We start from the raw sequence: 13,311 nt of genomic DNA, 5'->3' as shown, positions 1-13,311 counted from the left end.
AGACACTGGGGCAGATTGCTGGAGGACAGTCACTGGGGCAATGCTGGAGGACACTGGGGCAATGCTGGAGGACACTGGGGCAATGCTGGAGGACACTGGGGCAATGCTGGAGGACACTGGGGCAATGCTGGAGGACACTGGGGCAGATGGCTGGAGGACACTGGGGCAGATGGCTGGAGGACACTGGGGCAGATGGCTGGAAGACACTGGGGCAGATTGTTGGAGGACACTGGGGCAATGCTGGAAGACACTGGGGCAATGCTGGAGGACACGGGCAGATGGCTGGATGACACTGGGGCAATGCTGGATGACACTGGGGCAGATTGCTGGATGACACTGGGACAGATTGCTGGATGACACTGGGGCAGATTGCTGGAGGACACTGGGGCAATGCTGGAGGACACTGGGGCAATGCTGGAGGACACTGGGGCAATGCTGGAGGACATTGGGGCAGATTGCTGGAGCTGGAGGACACTGGGGCAATGCTGGAGACACTGGGGGAAATGCTGGACTTACTGGGGCAGATTTCTGGACACACTGGTGGTAATATTCTGGACACACTGTCTGGGGGCAATGCTGGACGCACTGGGGCAGATTGCTGGACACACTGTCTGGGGGCAATGCTGGACACACTGGGGGCAATATGCTGGAGACACTGGGGCAGATTGCTGGACACTGGGGCAATATGCTGGACATACTGGGGCAGATTGCTGGACACAATGGGGGCAGGACTGGAGGCATGGGCAGAATGTAGACACGGGGCATGATTGGAGACACGGGGCAGAATTAAAGACATGGGGCAGGATTGGATCATGTGGCAGGATGGATACGATGGAGACATATGGGGCAGGATGTGGAGATCATATGGGGTAGAATGGATACTCATGAGGGCAGGATGCGAGAACATATGGCTGGAGCCAGGAATGAGACACACGGGGCCAGGATGTGGAATATTATTACCATAGGGGCTAATTTAGGGATATTATTACTGCAGTGATGTATTTATTTTATTTTTTGAGTATACTGTTTTAAATGGGGGGCGGTCCTGTTACTGTGCAGAGTGACACTATATCACCTTTTTTTCTTCATGTGGTGTAATGTAGAAGTTGTGAAAATTAAGTAATGTGTTCTGCAAGCGGAGCTCGAGATAACTGTGTTATTTCCTGCAGAAACGAGTCCTGGCTGGAAGAAATGATGGCGGTCTGTGCTGGCTGAAAGATGAAGGACTTCACCTAGAGACGTCACTGGTGAGTCAGTGTTACCTATACACTGACACTATACAATGTATACTATATTGAGCTCCTGTGTATAATACCACCAGTGATCTCTGTATTACCTCTACACAGACACTGCATACTAAGTACAGATCTCCTGTGAATACTGGCACTTATGGTGATAGTATTGTGTTGTTGTTTTTTACTGATCAGTATTGTAGTATTCAGTCACTATGTGGTGGTAATATGTGGTCTGGAAATAGTGTTGTGGTATTTGTCCCTTGTATGTGATATTATTCGATCACTGTGGTTGTAATTTGTGGTCTGGTCATGGCGCGGTGGTATTTGATCCTTGTATGTAATATTATTCGATCACTGTGGTTGTAATTTGTGGTCTGGTCATGGCGCGGTGGTATTTGATCCTTGTATGTGATATTATTCGATCACTGTGGTTGTAATTTGTGGTCTGGTCATGGCGCGGTGGTATTTGATCCTTGTATGTGATATTATTCGATCACTGTGGTTGTAATTTGTGGTCTGGTCATGGCGCGGTGGTATTTGATCCTTGTATGTGATATTATTCGATCACTGTGGTTGTAATTTGTGGTCTGGTCACGGTGCGGTGGTATTTGTTCCTTGTATGTGATATTATTGGTCAAAATATACCTAAATTGTATTGCAGATTCTAACAAATATTTAATAGGTTACAGTAGAGTAGGGCCCGGCCATTTTTCTGGAATAATCTGGTTCGGGTATATCATGACCCCCGTCACATGACCCCCGTCACATGACCCCCGTCACATGACCCCCGTCACATGACCCCCGTCACATGACCGGGGGGGGCCCACAGTGTCTGAACAGCCCGGGGCCCTGGCTACCCTTAATCCACCCCTGCTGGTGTCCGTGCAATTTTAGCCTCTAACTTGGTTTTAATGTCACGTACGGTGCAGTCTCTTTCAGAATTAAGCTGCTGGAAACTTTGCAATTCGTTTAAAGTCTCTGGCAGATTCAGTTTTTTCAGGAGAATAATGTATTGGTCGGTCTTCTCCATATACATTTGGTATGCTGTGCATAATTGTTCTAGGGCTCCCTCAAGTGGTAACTCATGAGAAGCAGGCCTTGATACAGTGTCTATGTGATTCCGCACTTTCTCCCACAGTGAAGACACCTCACTATATACGACACATTTTGCAGTCTCTAAATTCTCCATGACTTTCCATGTAGGTTTGACTGTACGTTTTCCCCTTTCGCTAGCTGGTGGATGGGGATCTGGGTCTCTTTCCTGTGTTTGTAAGTCTGGTAGGGACATTGTATTCCTTGCTTCAGACATGATTTGATTGCAGGCAGGAAGAGTGGAGGATGAGGGTTATACTTCTTCCTGATAATCTGCAGTGTGAGCTTCTATGCACGCTGGGGTCTGGCTGGGAACTGGGTTACTATCTATCTGGGAAATGTCCTTTTCCACTGAGGTTCAGCACAGACCTTGAGTTACTGTCTCTGAAGGCAGGCTATTCCTTTTTACTATTCTGACTCATGGATATGTAGAACGTAGTGGTGCCTGGATAGACCCTTCTTTTTAGGCGCTTCCGTATTCACCTGTACTCACGTTCATACCGATTAATCAGACAGCTTAACTCAGCCACGATCTCATGTAAGAAGACTCCAGGAAAAGAGAATTGCTTTAACTGAAATTCTTGTATTATGATGAAAGTAGCAAGTAAAAAGGAATATTCAACAGAGGACATGTAGTAGGATGCATACAGATGGAGGAATGATGACAAAATGGAGAATAAGGGCGTGAACAAACATACATCACAAGACTACAGTGAGAGAGTTGGGCCAAAATACAGGGAAAGGCAAACTTCTGCCTAGAAAGAAGGATTGAACACAAGCAATGCAAATATTAATGATTTCTCAAGTCGTGAGACATGACAGACAGAGCAAGCTCTTTTTCCATCTCCCAAATCCATTTACTATAGGGTGTCCAATTAGAAGATGTATCAGATATTAAACTGATAAGAACAGATACTACACTTGATCTTGGGCGGCGGCGGCGACGACGACAACGATCATAGCCAAAAGGCCGAAAAGCCATAACCAGAAATGGTTTTGTACTTATGCCGCCCCCCGAGGCCTGACACTCATCCGTCATCCTAGCCAGAAGGCCGAGAAGCAATAGCCAGAAATTGTTTTGCACTTGTGCCGCACCAAGGCCTAACACTGATACCCTTTGGGGAGATGGAACAAAAGATTGCCCTGAGGAAGACATTTTAGCAAAGCAGACGCCTTCACAATGGCAGATCTGCTGTTTGTTCAAGCTGTGAGCCCCTCGTTTTTAATCTGCATAACCCCACCTATTGTAACCCTCCCCCATCTTTGTTCCAATGTGCACTACTGAGTGCCAGCAGGGGGGGCGAGAAGGAAATTCAAAAAACAAACAAGCGAGCAGCTGTCTTCCCTTAGCTCTCCTGATGCCAGGTATAGACCCTGCTGCCTACCTATCACTATGCTGCCCGCCGCTGTTCCAGCAGCAGACTGAAGATGACTGCCACCGCACTGCTTTATATAGGCCAAGGGCCCATTGTGACACGTGAGGGTTCCAGCCCATTGTGACACGTGAGGGTTCCGTGCGCAGATTCTATCTAATGCAGGCAGCGCACCTGGTTGCTAGAAAGCATTAGAATACTCACAGAGGTGGAGATAGGCAGCGTATTCAAGATCAGCACAGATACAATTTTTCCTTTTTTTAAAATACATATACACCAAATTTAAAAGTCAGTCGTCCACAAGAGGGAGACAATGTTTTACAAAAGAAATCATGCTGTAACAAACGTGGTATGTATGGCAGAACTACTTCTGGGTTACTTAAATTAAAACACTAAGTACTGATAGCAAGGGGCCTAACTTTGCAGATGATATATTTGCAACACTGTAACAAAGGCCAAATACGTGTCCACATCTTCACACACTGGTTGCAACCAATAAAGAGAGATTGATTGATAGATTTCATATTGAACGCAATACAATGCTTGACATGCATAGGCGCAAACAATGCAATGCGCCCAAAATGTTGCAATTGGTCAAGTTAAATCTAGCAAAATGCATTTGGCATCTGAAATGTGCAACTTTGACCCTGAAAAGAATTCACATAATGGGTTAAAACACAACGTGTGCGGATTTCCATTCAATCTGTATTTGGAAGCCGTATCAGAGAAGGAGTGCACTGTTCCCGGAGAAGATACCGCAATAACGGGTCAATGTGTGGAGTGGACAGAGCAAGCTCTTTTTCCATCTCCCAAATCCATTTACTATAGGGTGTCCAATTAGAAGATGTATCAGATATTAAACTGATAAGAACAGATACTACACTTGATCTTGGGCGGCGACGACGACAACGACAAAGATCATATCCAAAAGGCCGAAAAGACATAACCAGAAATGGTTTTGTACTTATGCCGCCCCCCGAGGCCTGACACTCATCCGTCATCCTAGCCAGAAGGCCGAGAAGCAATAGCCAGAAATTGTTTTGCACTTGTGCCGCACCAAGGCCTAACACTGATACCCTTTGGGGAGATGGAACAAAAGATTGCCCTGAGGAGGACATTTTAGCAAAGCAGACGCCTTCACAATGGCAGATCTGCTGTTTGTTCAAGCTGTGAGCCCCTCGTTTTTAATCTGCATAACCCCACCTATTGTAACCCTCCCCCCTCTTTGTTCCAATGTGCACTACTGAGTGCCAGCAGGGGGGGCGAGAGGGAAATTCAAAAAACAAACAAGCGAGCAGCTGTCTTCCCTTAGCTCTCCTGATGCCAGGTATAGACCCTGCTGCCTACCTATCACCATGCTGCCCGCCGCTGTTTCAGCAGCAGACTGAAGATGACTGCCACCGCACTGCTTTATATAGGCCAAGGGCCCATTGTGACACGTGAGGGTTCCAGCCCATTGTGACACGTGAGGGTTCCGGACCATGGCCAAGGGCCCATTGTGACACGTGAGAGTTCCGTGCGCAGATTCTATCTAATGCAGGCAGCGCACCTGGTTGCTAGAAAGCATTAGAATACTCACAGAGGTGGAGATAGGCAGCGTATTCAAGATCAGCACAGATACAATTTTTCCTTTTTTTAAAATACATATACACCAAATTTAAAAGTCAGTCGTCCACAAGAGGGAGACAATGTTTTACAAAAGAAATCATGCTGTAACAAACGTGGTATGTATGGCAGAACTACTTCTGGGTTACTTAAATTAAAACACTAAGTACTGATAGCAAGGGGCCTAACTTTGCAGATGATATATTTGCAACACTGTAACAAAGGCCAAATACGTGTCCACATCTTCATACACTGGTTGCAACCAATAAAGAGAGATTGATTGATAGATTTCATATTGAACGCAATACAATGCTTGACATGCATAGGCGCAAACAATGCAATGCGCCCAAAATGTTGCGATTGGTCAAGTTAAATCTAGCAAAATGCATTTGGCATCTGAAATGTGCAACTTTGACCCTGTAAAGAATTCACATAATGGGTTAAAACACAACGTGTGCGGATTTCCATTCAATCTGTATTTGGAAGCCGTATCAGAGAAGGAGTGCACTGTTCCCGAAGAAGATACCGCAATAACGGGTCAATGCGTGGAGTGGACAGAGCAAGCTCTTTTTCCATCTCCCAAATCCATTTACTATAGGGTGTCCAATTAGAAGATGTATCAGATATTAAACTGATAAGAACAGATACTACACTTGATCTTGGGCGGTGGCGACGACGATCATAGCCAAGAGGCCGAAAAGCCATAACCAGAAATGGTTTTGTACTGATGCCGCACCCCGAGGCCTGACACTCATCCGTCATCCTAGCCAGAAGGCCGAGAAGCAATAGCCAGAAATTGTTTTGCACTTGTGCCGCACCAAGGCCTAACACTGATACCCTTTGGGGAGATGGAGCAAAAGATTGCCCTGAGGAGGACATTTTAGCAAAGCAGACGCCTTCACAATGGCAGATCTGCTGTTTGTTCAAGCTGTGAGCCCCTCGTTTTTAATCTGCATAACCCCACCTATTGTAACCCTCCCCCCTCTTTGTTCCAATGTGCACTACTGAGTGCCAGCAGGGGGGGCGAGAGGGAAATTCAAAAAACAAACAGGCGAGCAGCTGTCTTCCCTTAGCTCTCCTGATGCCAGGTATAGACCCTGCTGCCTACCTATCACCATGCTGCCCGCCGCTGTTCCAGCAGCAGACTGAAGATGACTGCCACCGCACTGCTTTATATAGGCCAAGGGCCCATTGTGACACGTGAGGGTTCCAGCCCATTGTGACACGTGAGGGTTCCGTGCGCAGATTCTATCTAATGCAGGCAGCGCACCTGGTTGCTAGAAAGCATTAGAATACTCACAGAGGTGGAGATAGGCAGCGTATTCAAGATCAGCACAGATACAATTTTTCCTTTTTTTAAAATACATATACACCAAATTTAAAAGTCAGTCGTCCACAAGGGGGAGACAATGTTTTACAAAAGAAATCATGCTGTAACAAACGTGGTATGTATGGCAGAACTACTTCTGGGTTACTTAAATTAAAACACTAAGTACTGATAGCAAGGGGCCTAACTTTGCAGATGATATATTTGCAACACTGTAACAAAGGCCAAATACGTGTCCACATCTTCACACACTGGTTGCAACCAATAAAGAGAGATTGATTGATAGATTTCATATTGAACGCAATACAATGCTTGACATGCATAGGCGCAAACAATGCAATGCGCCCAAAATGTTGCAATTGGTCAAATTAAATCTAGCAAAATGCATTTGGCATCTGAAATGTGCAACTTTGACCCTGAAAAGAATTCACATAATGGGTTAAAACACAACGTGTGCGGATTTCCATTCAATCTGTATTTGGAAGCCGTATCAGAGAAGGAGTGCACTGTTCCCGGACAAGATACCGCAATAACGGGTCAATGCGTGGAGTGGACAGAGCAAGCTCTTTTTCCATCTCCCAAATCCATTTACTATAGGGTGTCCAATTAGAAGATGTATCAGATATTAAACTGATAAGAACAGATACTACACTTGATCTTGGGCGGCGGCGGCGGCGACGACGACGACAATGATTATATCCAAAAGGCCGAAAAGCCATAACCAGAAATGGTTTTGTACTTATGCCGCCCCACGAGGCCTGACACTCATCCGTCATCCTAGCCAGAAGGCCGAGAAGCAATAGCCAGAAATTGTTTTGCACTTGTGCCGCACCAAGGCCTAACACTGATACCCTTTGGGGAGATGGAACAAAAGATTGCCCTGAGGAAGACATTTTAGCAAAGCAGACGCCTTCACAATGGCAGATCTGCTGTTTGTTCAAGCTGTGAGCCCCTCGTTTTTAATCTGCATAACCCCACCTATTGTAACCCTCCCCCCTCTTTGTTCCAATGTGCACTACTGAGTGCCAGCAGGGGTGGCGAGAGGGAAATTCAAAAAACAAACAAGCGAGCAGCTGTCTTCCCTTAGCTCTCCTGATGCCAGGTATAGACCCTGCTGCCTACCTATCACCATGCTGCCCGCCGCTGTTCCAGCAGCAGACTGAAGATGACTGCCACCGCACTGCTTTATATAGGCCAAGGGCCCATTGTGACACGTGAGGGTTCCAGCCCATTGTGACACGTGAGGGTTCCGGACCATGGCCAAGGGCCCATTGTGACACGTGAGAGTTCCGTGCGCAGATTCTATCTAATGCAGGCAGCGCACCTGGTTGCTAGAAAGCATTAGAATACTCACAGAGGTGGAGATAGGCAGCGTATTCAAGATCAGCACAGATACAATTTTTCCTTTTTTTAAAATACATATACACCAAATTTAAAAGTCAGTCGTCCACAAGAGGGAGACAATGTTTTACAAAAGAAATCATGCTGTAACAAACGTGGTATGACTGCAGAGACCCGTGTGTCGTAACCAGTGCCTTCCCCCGTCCCACTACTCCGTAATAAAAGATACCAACAATCCAGGATGGGTTGAACAGGTCGGTCACAGTTTTATTATTTGCAAAGTAGAGAAGGGCAATTACACATCGCGACGCACTCATTGCTGAAGGCCCCAGCCGACGACCGCTGGGCCAGCAAGCCGATGAGAGGTTACGAACCTTTGCCCCCCTCTACCTACCGCCACTGTGACGTATATAAAAGAACATCAAAATCTTTTTTTTTTTTTCTTTTTAAATTTAAAATTCAAAACATTTTAACAGTAATTGCACAGCACATTTACCAATTTATAAGGGAGGGAGGGTGGGACAACAGCTTCCAAGGGTCAACCGGGGAGAAAGAGGGAGAACCTGGCCCCGTCACTAGAATTTAACCCCTGAGGGTGTGGCCTGACTCACCTCTTCTCCCCGGTTGGTCCGCTGGGCGTCCCAATCATGACCTCACCTGGGGAGGTAGTGGGAGGGGGGAATTGGGCACTGCACTGATTTCCCCTCTAGCTATCCCTTAGGGGCTCTGCAGTCAGAGGCACGTTCCTTATACAGTGCCGTGCCTACCAGACTGCAGAGACCCGTGTGTCGTAACCAGTGCCTTCCCCCGTCCCACCACTCCGTAATAAAAGATACCAACAATCCAGGATGGGTTGAACAGGTCGGTCAAAGTTTTATTATTTGCAAAGTAGAGAAGGGCAATTACACATCGCGACGCACTCATTGCTGAAGGCCCCAGCCGACGACCGCTGGGCCAGCAAGCCGATGAGAGGTTACGAACCTTTGCCCCCCTCTACCTACTGCCACGGAGGATCATGTGTATGACCTACACAAGACTCCGACCCCCACACAACATCATTAGAGCCTGTTCAACACCATCCCGCAAACCCTCCAAGAATATGTCCAGCCCGATGTCCGTGAGGTGGATGCCGTCCGGTCTTAGTAAAGCTAAATTGTTCCCTTCTAACTCCTGGTGTCGAACCACAATGCCGTAATTTTCTCTCACAAACTTCGACATCTTTGTGTTAATCCTTTTTCTTGCGTTTTCGATGGCTTTTACGTCTTTAGCTCCGTGCCAGACCGCTCGAGGTATTATCTCTGACCACACCACCACCATATCTGGTAATAAACAGACAAACCGCTCGATGTCCGTTGACATTACTGTGTACAGCTCGGCCCCTTTCCGCTTGCCCAGATCATTGCCTCCGGCATGTAGCACCAGAACCACCGGCCCCTTGGCCTTCTAAGCGATGTCGACCAACTCCGGGAAGATCTGACGCCACCGAAGCCCTCTGACGCCTCTCCAGTTGACTTCCAAATTCGGGAAGCCAAAATTGGTTCCCCCCGTCCTGAGTTTGGCCCTTTTGCACGCCCAGTAGACAAAAGAATGCCCCACTACCCAAACTGTGGGCTTAAAACTGCCTGTAAGAGACAAGAAGTGTTAGAGCAGGTCTGGTCTTATGTATCTTGCAAAGCATGCGGATTTCCAGCGGCCCATTCTCTGCACCTCGACTTCCGATACCCCCGCTCTAGCTGCTTCGGTCGCCGCCCCTATTCGGAATGAATGTGTCCCATATTCCTTTGGAGCCACGCCGAGTGCCTCTAGGCACTGTCTAAAAATCACTTGAAATTGATATTTAGTAAGAGGGGACCCGTCGGTGTGTGAAAGGAGGAATCTGCCCGGATGTCTTACTAGCGCATAGTTTTTAACTATTTTTACGGGGCATATAGGGGCGTCTGATGCCTTGACCAATACCCATGTCCCCCTCCCGGTGGGGTCGCACTTGGATCTCCGTACTCTAATGCGCAGAGCTTCGCTGCATATGACGAGGTCTTCATTGATTAAGCCGCCTATTGATGTTGTTTTTGACTGGGGCACTAATTCGCTGATGCGAAGTGCCCCGAAGAAGGCGATTGCGAACGCTGCGGATATCAGGGTTGCCTCGTATTGTGATTTGCACACCGATGAAGAAATTGCAATTATGTCGGCCAGCAGCCTTAAGGAAACTGGGCGTCGGCATTCCTGACTAGGTTGCAGCCTTCTCCAGCCTTTAACGGCTTGTTTGATGAAAAAATATTTGGTTACGTCCACCCACCCCAGCAGCTGAAAGAAGAATGCTATTCCCGACAGATGACGTTGCGCTAATGTCCCTGACGCACCTCTACGCCTGAGCTTTTCTAAAAGTTCTACTAGGACGTCGCATCTCGTCCGGTTGCACCTATCGACTGGTCTTCCTTGCGTTAGCGAGCACCACTCCTCCCACGCCTTACCGTAAACCTGCCAAGTCACCGGTGTCACTGAAGCGCGGATCAAGGGCATCAATGATTGGCCACCATGTCCAAGAGAGAAGGAGGACACCGCAGGCCCGACGTTCGCGCCCTGGGGAGGAAGAGTTTGAATGCCTGCCAATCGGAAGATAACAAAGAGTTAACAATTTTATCATCGACAGTCGCCGTAAATCTGGCCCGGCACCAGATGTTGTGCTTCAGGCATAATAGTGCTAGGCGGCGCAACAGCGCGAGTACCGGCTGAGAAGAAGAGGACATGCTGTTTAGGGCTTTTGCTGTTCTCAGCTGCTTTGTTGTAAATCTGATGTTTGTATTTTCCAATTGGGCACCCCATAGCTCGACTGATGTTACTATCGCCAGAATTTCCACCAGTGCTGGGTCACGGCCCCATGCGGCCGTGGTCCATAGTTCAGGCCATTGGCCTTTGCACCACTGGTTTTTGTATATCGCCGCGAAACCATCAGTAATATTTCCACCAACCATCAAGTCTAAATCTTTGCTTGGCGTCTCCTGCGCCATAACGCATGTATGCCCATTGTAGGACTCCAGGAATGTCCTCCAGACCAGCAAGTCTGCCTTCAGGGAGCGGTTTAGCCTAATTCTGTGGCTCAGCTGGGCTATGCCCTTGGTTGCTAGTGACAGTCGGCGTGAAAAAGCTCTGCCCGCCGGCATTACACGACAGGCAAAGTTGAGCAATCCTAGCAGGGACTGCATCTGCTGCAGGGTGACTTTTTTTGCTTCGTAGCAATTTTTAACCATTTGCAGAGTTTTTTGCAGTTTATCAGCTGGTAATCGAAACACCATTGCATTGGTGTCTATTTCAATACCGAGGAAAGGCAAAACGTTACAAGGGCCGACTGTTTTATCCGGTGAGAGTGGTACCCCAAATTTTCCGGCTAAAAACTTAAACTTTTGGAGAAGAAAGGAGCAGAGTCTGGAGTCCCCGGGACCGACGAACAAAAAATCGTCGAGGTAGTGAATCGTTGAGTTGCTAGCGGTTTCGTATCGTAATACCCAGTCTAGGAAGGTGCTGAAAAGCTCGAAGTAATGACAGGAAATGGAGCAGCCCATTGGTAGGCACATATCGAAATAAAATAGCCTGTCCACCTCACAGCCTAATAAATGAAAACATTCCGGGTGAACGGGCAAAAGGCGGAAGGCTGACTCTATGTCGGATTTCGCCAGCAGGGCACCGGGCCCAGCTGCGCGCACAAGCTCGACCGCCCTGTCAAAAGAAGAGTAGGTTACGGACGACTCTTCCGCGGGTATCGCGTCGTTAACCGATGCGCCTTTTGGGTAGGAAAGGTGATGTATTAGCCGATATTTTCCTGGCTCCTTTTTGGGAACAATACCTAAAGGCGAGATTCTGAGATTTTTAAATGGCAACGAACTAAAAGGTCCCGCCATCCTGCCCAGCTCAACTTCTTTTTGGATTTTTTGCTGTAAAATATCAGGGAATTCGCGTGCCGATTTTAAATTATTTGCAATAGTTGGCGAGGGGCTGGGTTTGAAAGGGATATAAAAACCGTGTTTAAAACCAAAATATAGTTGTTCTGCCGCTTCTTTATTGGGATAACGGCTTAGCCATGGGCCCATTGCGGTTACGTTCACTGGGGTTAAACCTCGCAGGTGCTCTATTTGACTGGCGGGTACACCTGGATGCAGGGTGTCCACCTCTGCAGGAGGAGCATTCATGTCTATATTTACAGGACCCTTGGAACCGGCAGTATCCATCGTTAAACAGTAAGCAGGCCCCAGGTCCGCGTGCGACCACTGTATTCTGGCCTGCTGCTGTTGAGTGATAAGTGGTCGCTGCCGAAAAGGGGGGCTGTTTTTGGGACAACATCAGTCGTAACCAAACGTCCGTCGCTTTTACCCCCCAGCCCAAATCCGGTTGCATGGCCAACCGCCTGCGGAACTCCTCGTCGTACCGTTTCCATGCCGCCCCGCTGTGACACTTATATGAATTATATATTATATCTTGGTAAATAAATAATTCGGAACAGCGCTCTGGGTGCTTTTGGCCCATTATACATCCGAGAACCGCGAATGCCTGGAGCCAGTTATTCATTGTTTGAGCTATTTTTGGTTTGCTCCTATCTTGCAACTGCTCGCCAATCCTCCTTTCCTTGTCTACGGACTGTTGGTCGGCCGATATCAGTGACCATATATCCACATAACCATTATCCCAAATTTTTTGCTTTGTCTCCAAGTCAACATGCGCTCCCAGCGGGCTTACTCCACAGAAAAATGCATCCTTGTGCAGACTAGCTGCTTGGGTGGTGATAGTGTCAGTTGGTACGCCTGGGCGTGTCAACTGCTGAACTAGGGTCTTAATAGCGGCTGCCAGCTCGCTTTCTCCCACATTTTGCATTGTAGAATGCTCACCAACATCAAAGAACTCACCGCTGTCAGATGCCGGCCGAGTGTCTCCGGACGGAGGTACTCTGGCTCCTGCCGTGGCGCTGTCCTGGTGCTGGCCGCCCGCCCAGGAGGATGAAGATGGCAGGCCAGCGGCCAGCGCCGTGGCACGGGGATGTATTCTAATCTGGTGCCGAGCATCCCCTGGAGAGGGAGGTGCTCCGGCGTCAATTGTCTCCATGGTTCGGTGCTGGCTGGTGGACCGGGGAGGTACGTATGGCGTGTCTCCCTGTGCGTCAGCCCAGGACGGAGCTCGGTGCTGGCTGTTGGACCGGGGAGGTACGTATGGCGTGTCTCCCCGTGCGTCAGCCAATGAAGGAGCACGTGACGGATGAGATCTGTCGTGTGCTCGAGGATGAGAGGCTATCGGGTCCCCGATCTCTGCCTGGTCGGTAACGGGGGATGTCAGTGTCTGTTCCCACCGGGTA

General features: G+C 48.3%; 4 pseudogenes; all 4 read right to left on the bottom strand.

Annotated features, from left to right (window-relative positions):
- Window positions 1-3,090: 3,090 nt before the first annotated feature.
- Window positions 3,091-3,309, bottom strand: LOC138643730 (U2 spliceosomal RNA; annotated as a pseudogene).
- Window positions 3,310-4,427: 1,118 nt separating this feature from the next.
- On the bottom strand, window positions 4,428-4,644 carry LOC138643703 (U2 spliceosomal RNA; annotated as a pseudogene).
- Window positions 4,645-5,802: 1,158 nt separating this feature from the next.
- LOC138643663 (U2 spliceosomal RNA) lies at window positions 5,803-6,010 on the bottom strand (annotated as a pseudogene).
- A 1,118-nt stretch (window positions 6,011-7,128) lies between these two features.
- On the bottom strand, window positions 7,129-7,351 carry LOC138643694 (U2 spliceosomal RNA; annotated as a pseudogene).
- Window positions 7,352-13,311: the final 5,960 nt, after the last annotated feature.

The sequence above is a fragment of the Ranitomeya imitator genome, chromosome 6 (assembly GCF_032444005.1).
Source record: "Ranitomeya imitator isolate aRanImi1 chromosome 6, aRanImi1.pri, whole genome shotgun sequence".
Lineage (NCBI taxonomy): Eukaryota > Metazoa > Chordata > Amphibia > Anura > Dendrobatidae > Ranitomeya > Ranitomeya imitator.
This window is presented reverse-complemented; position numbering and strand designations above follow the sequence as displayed.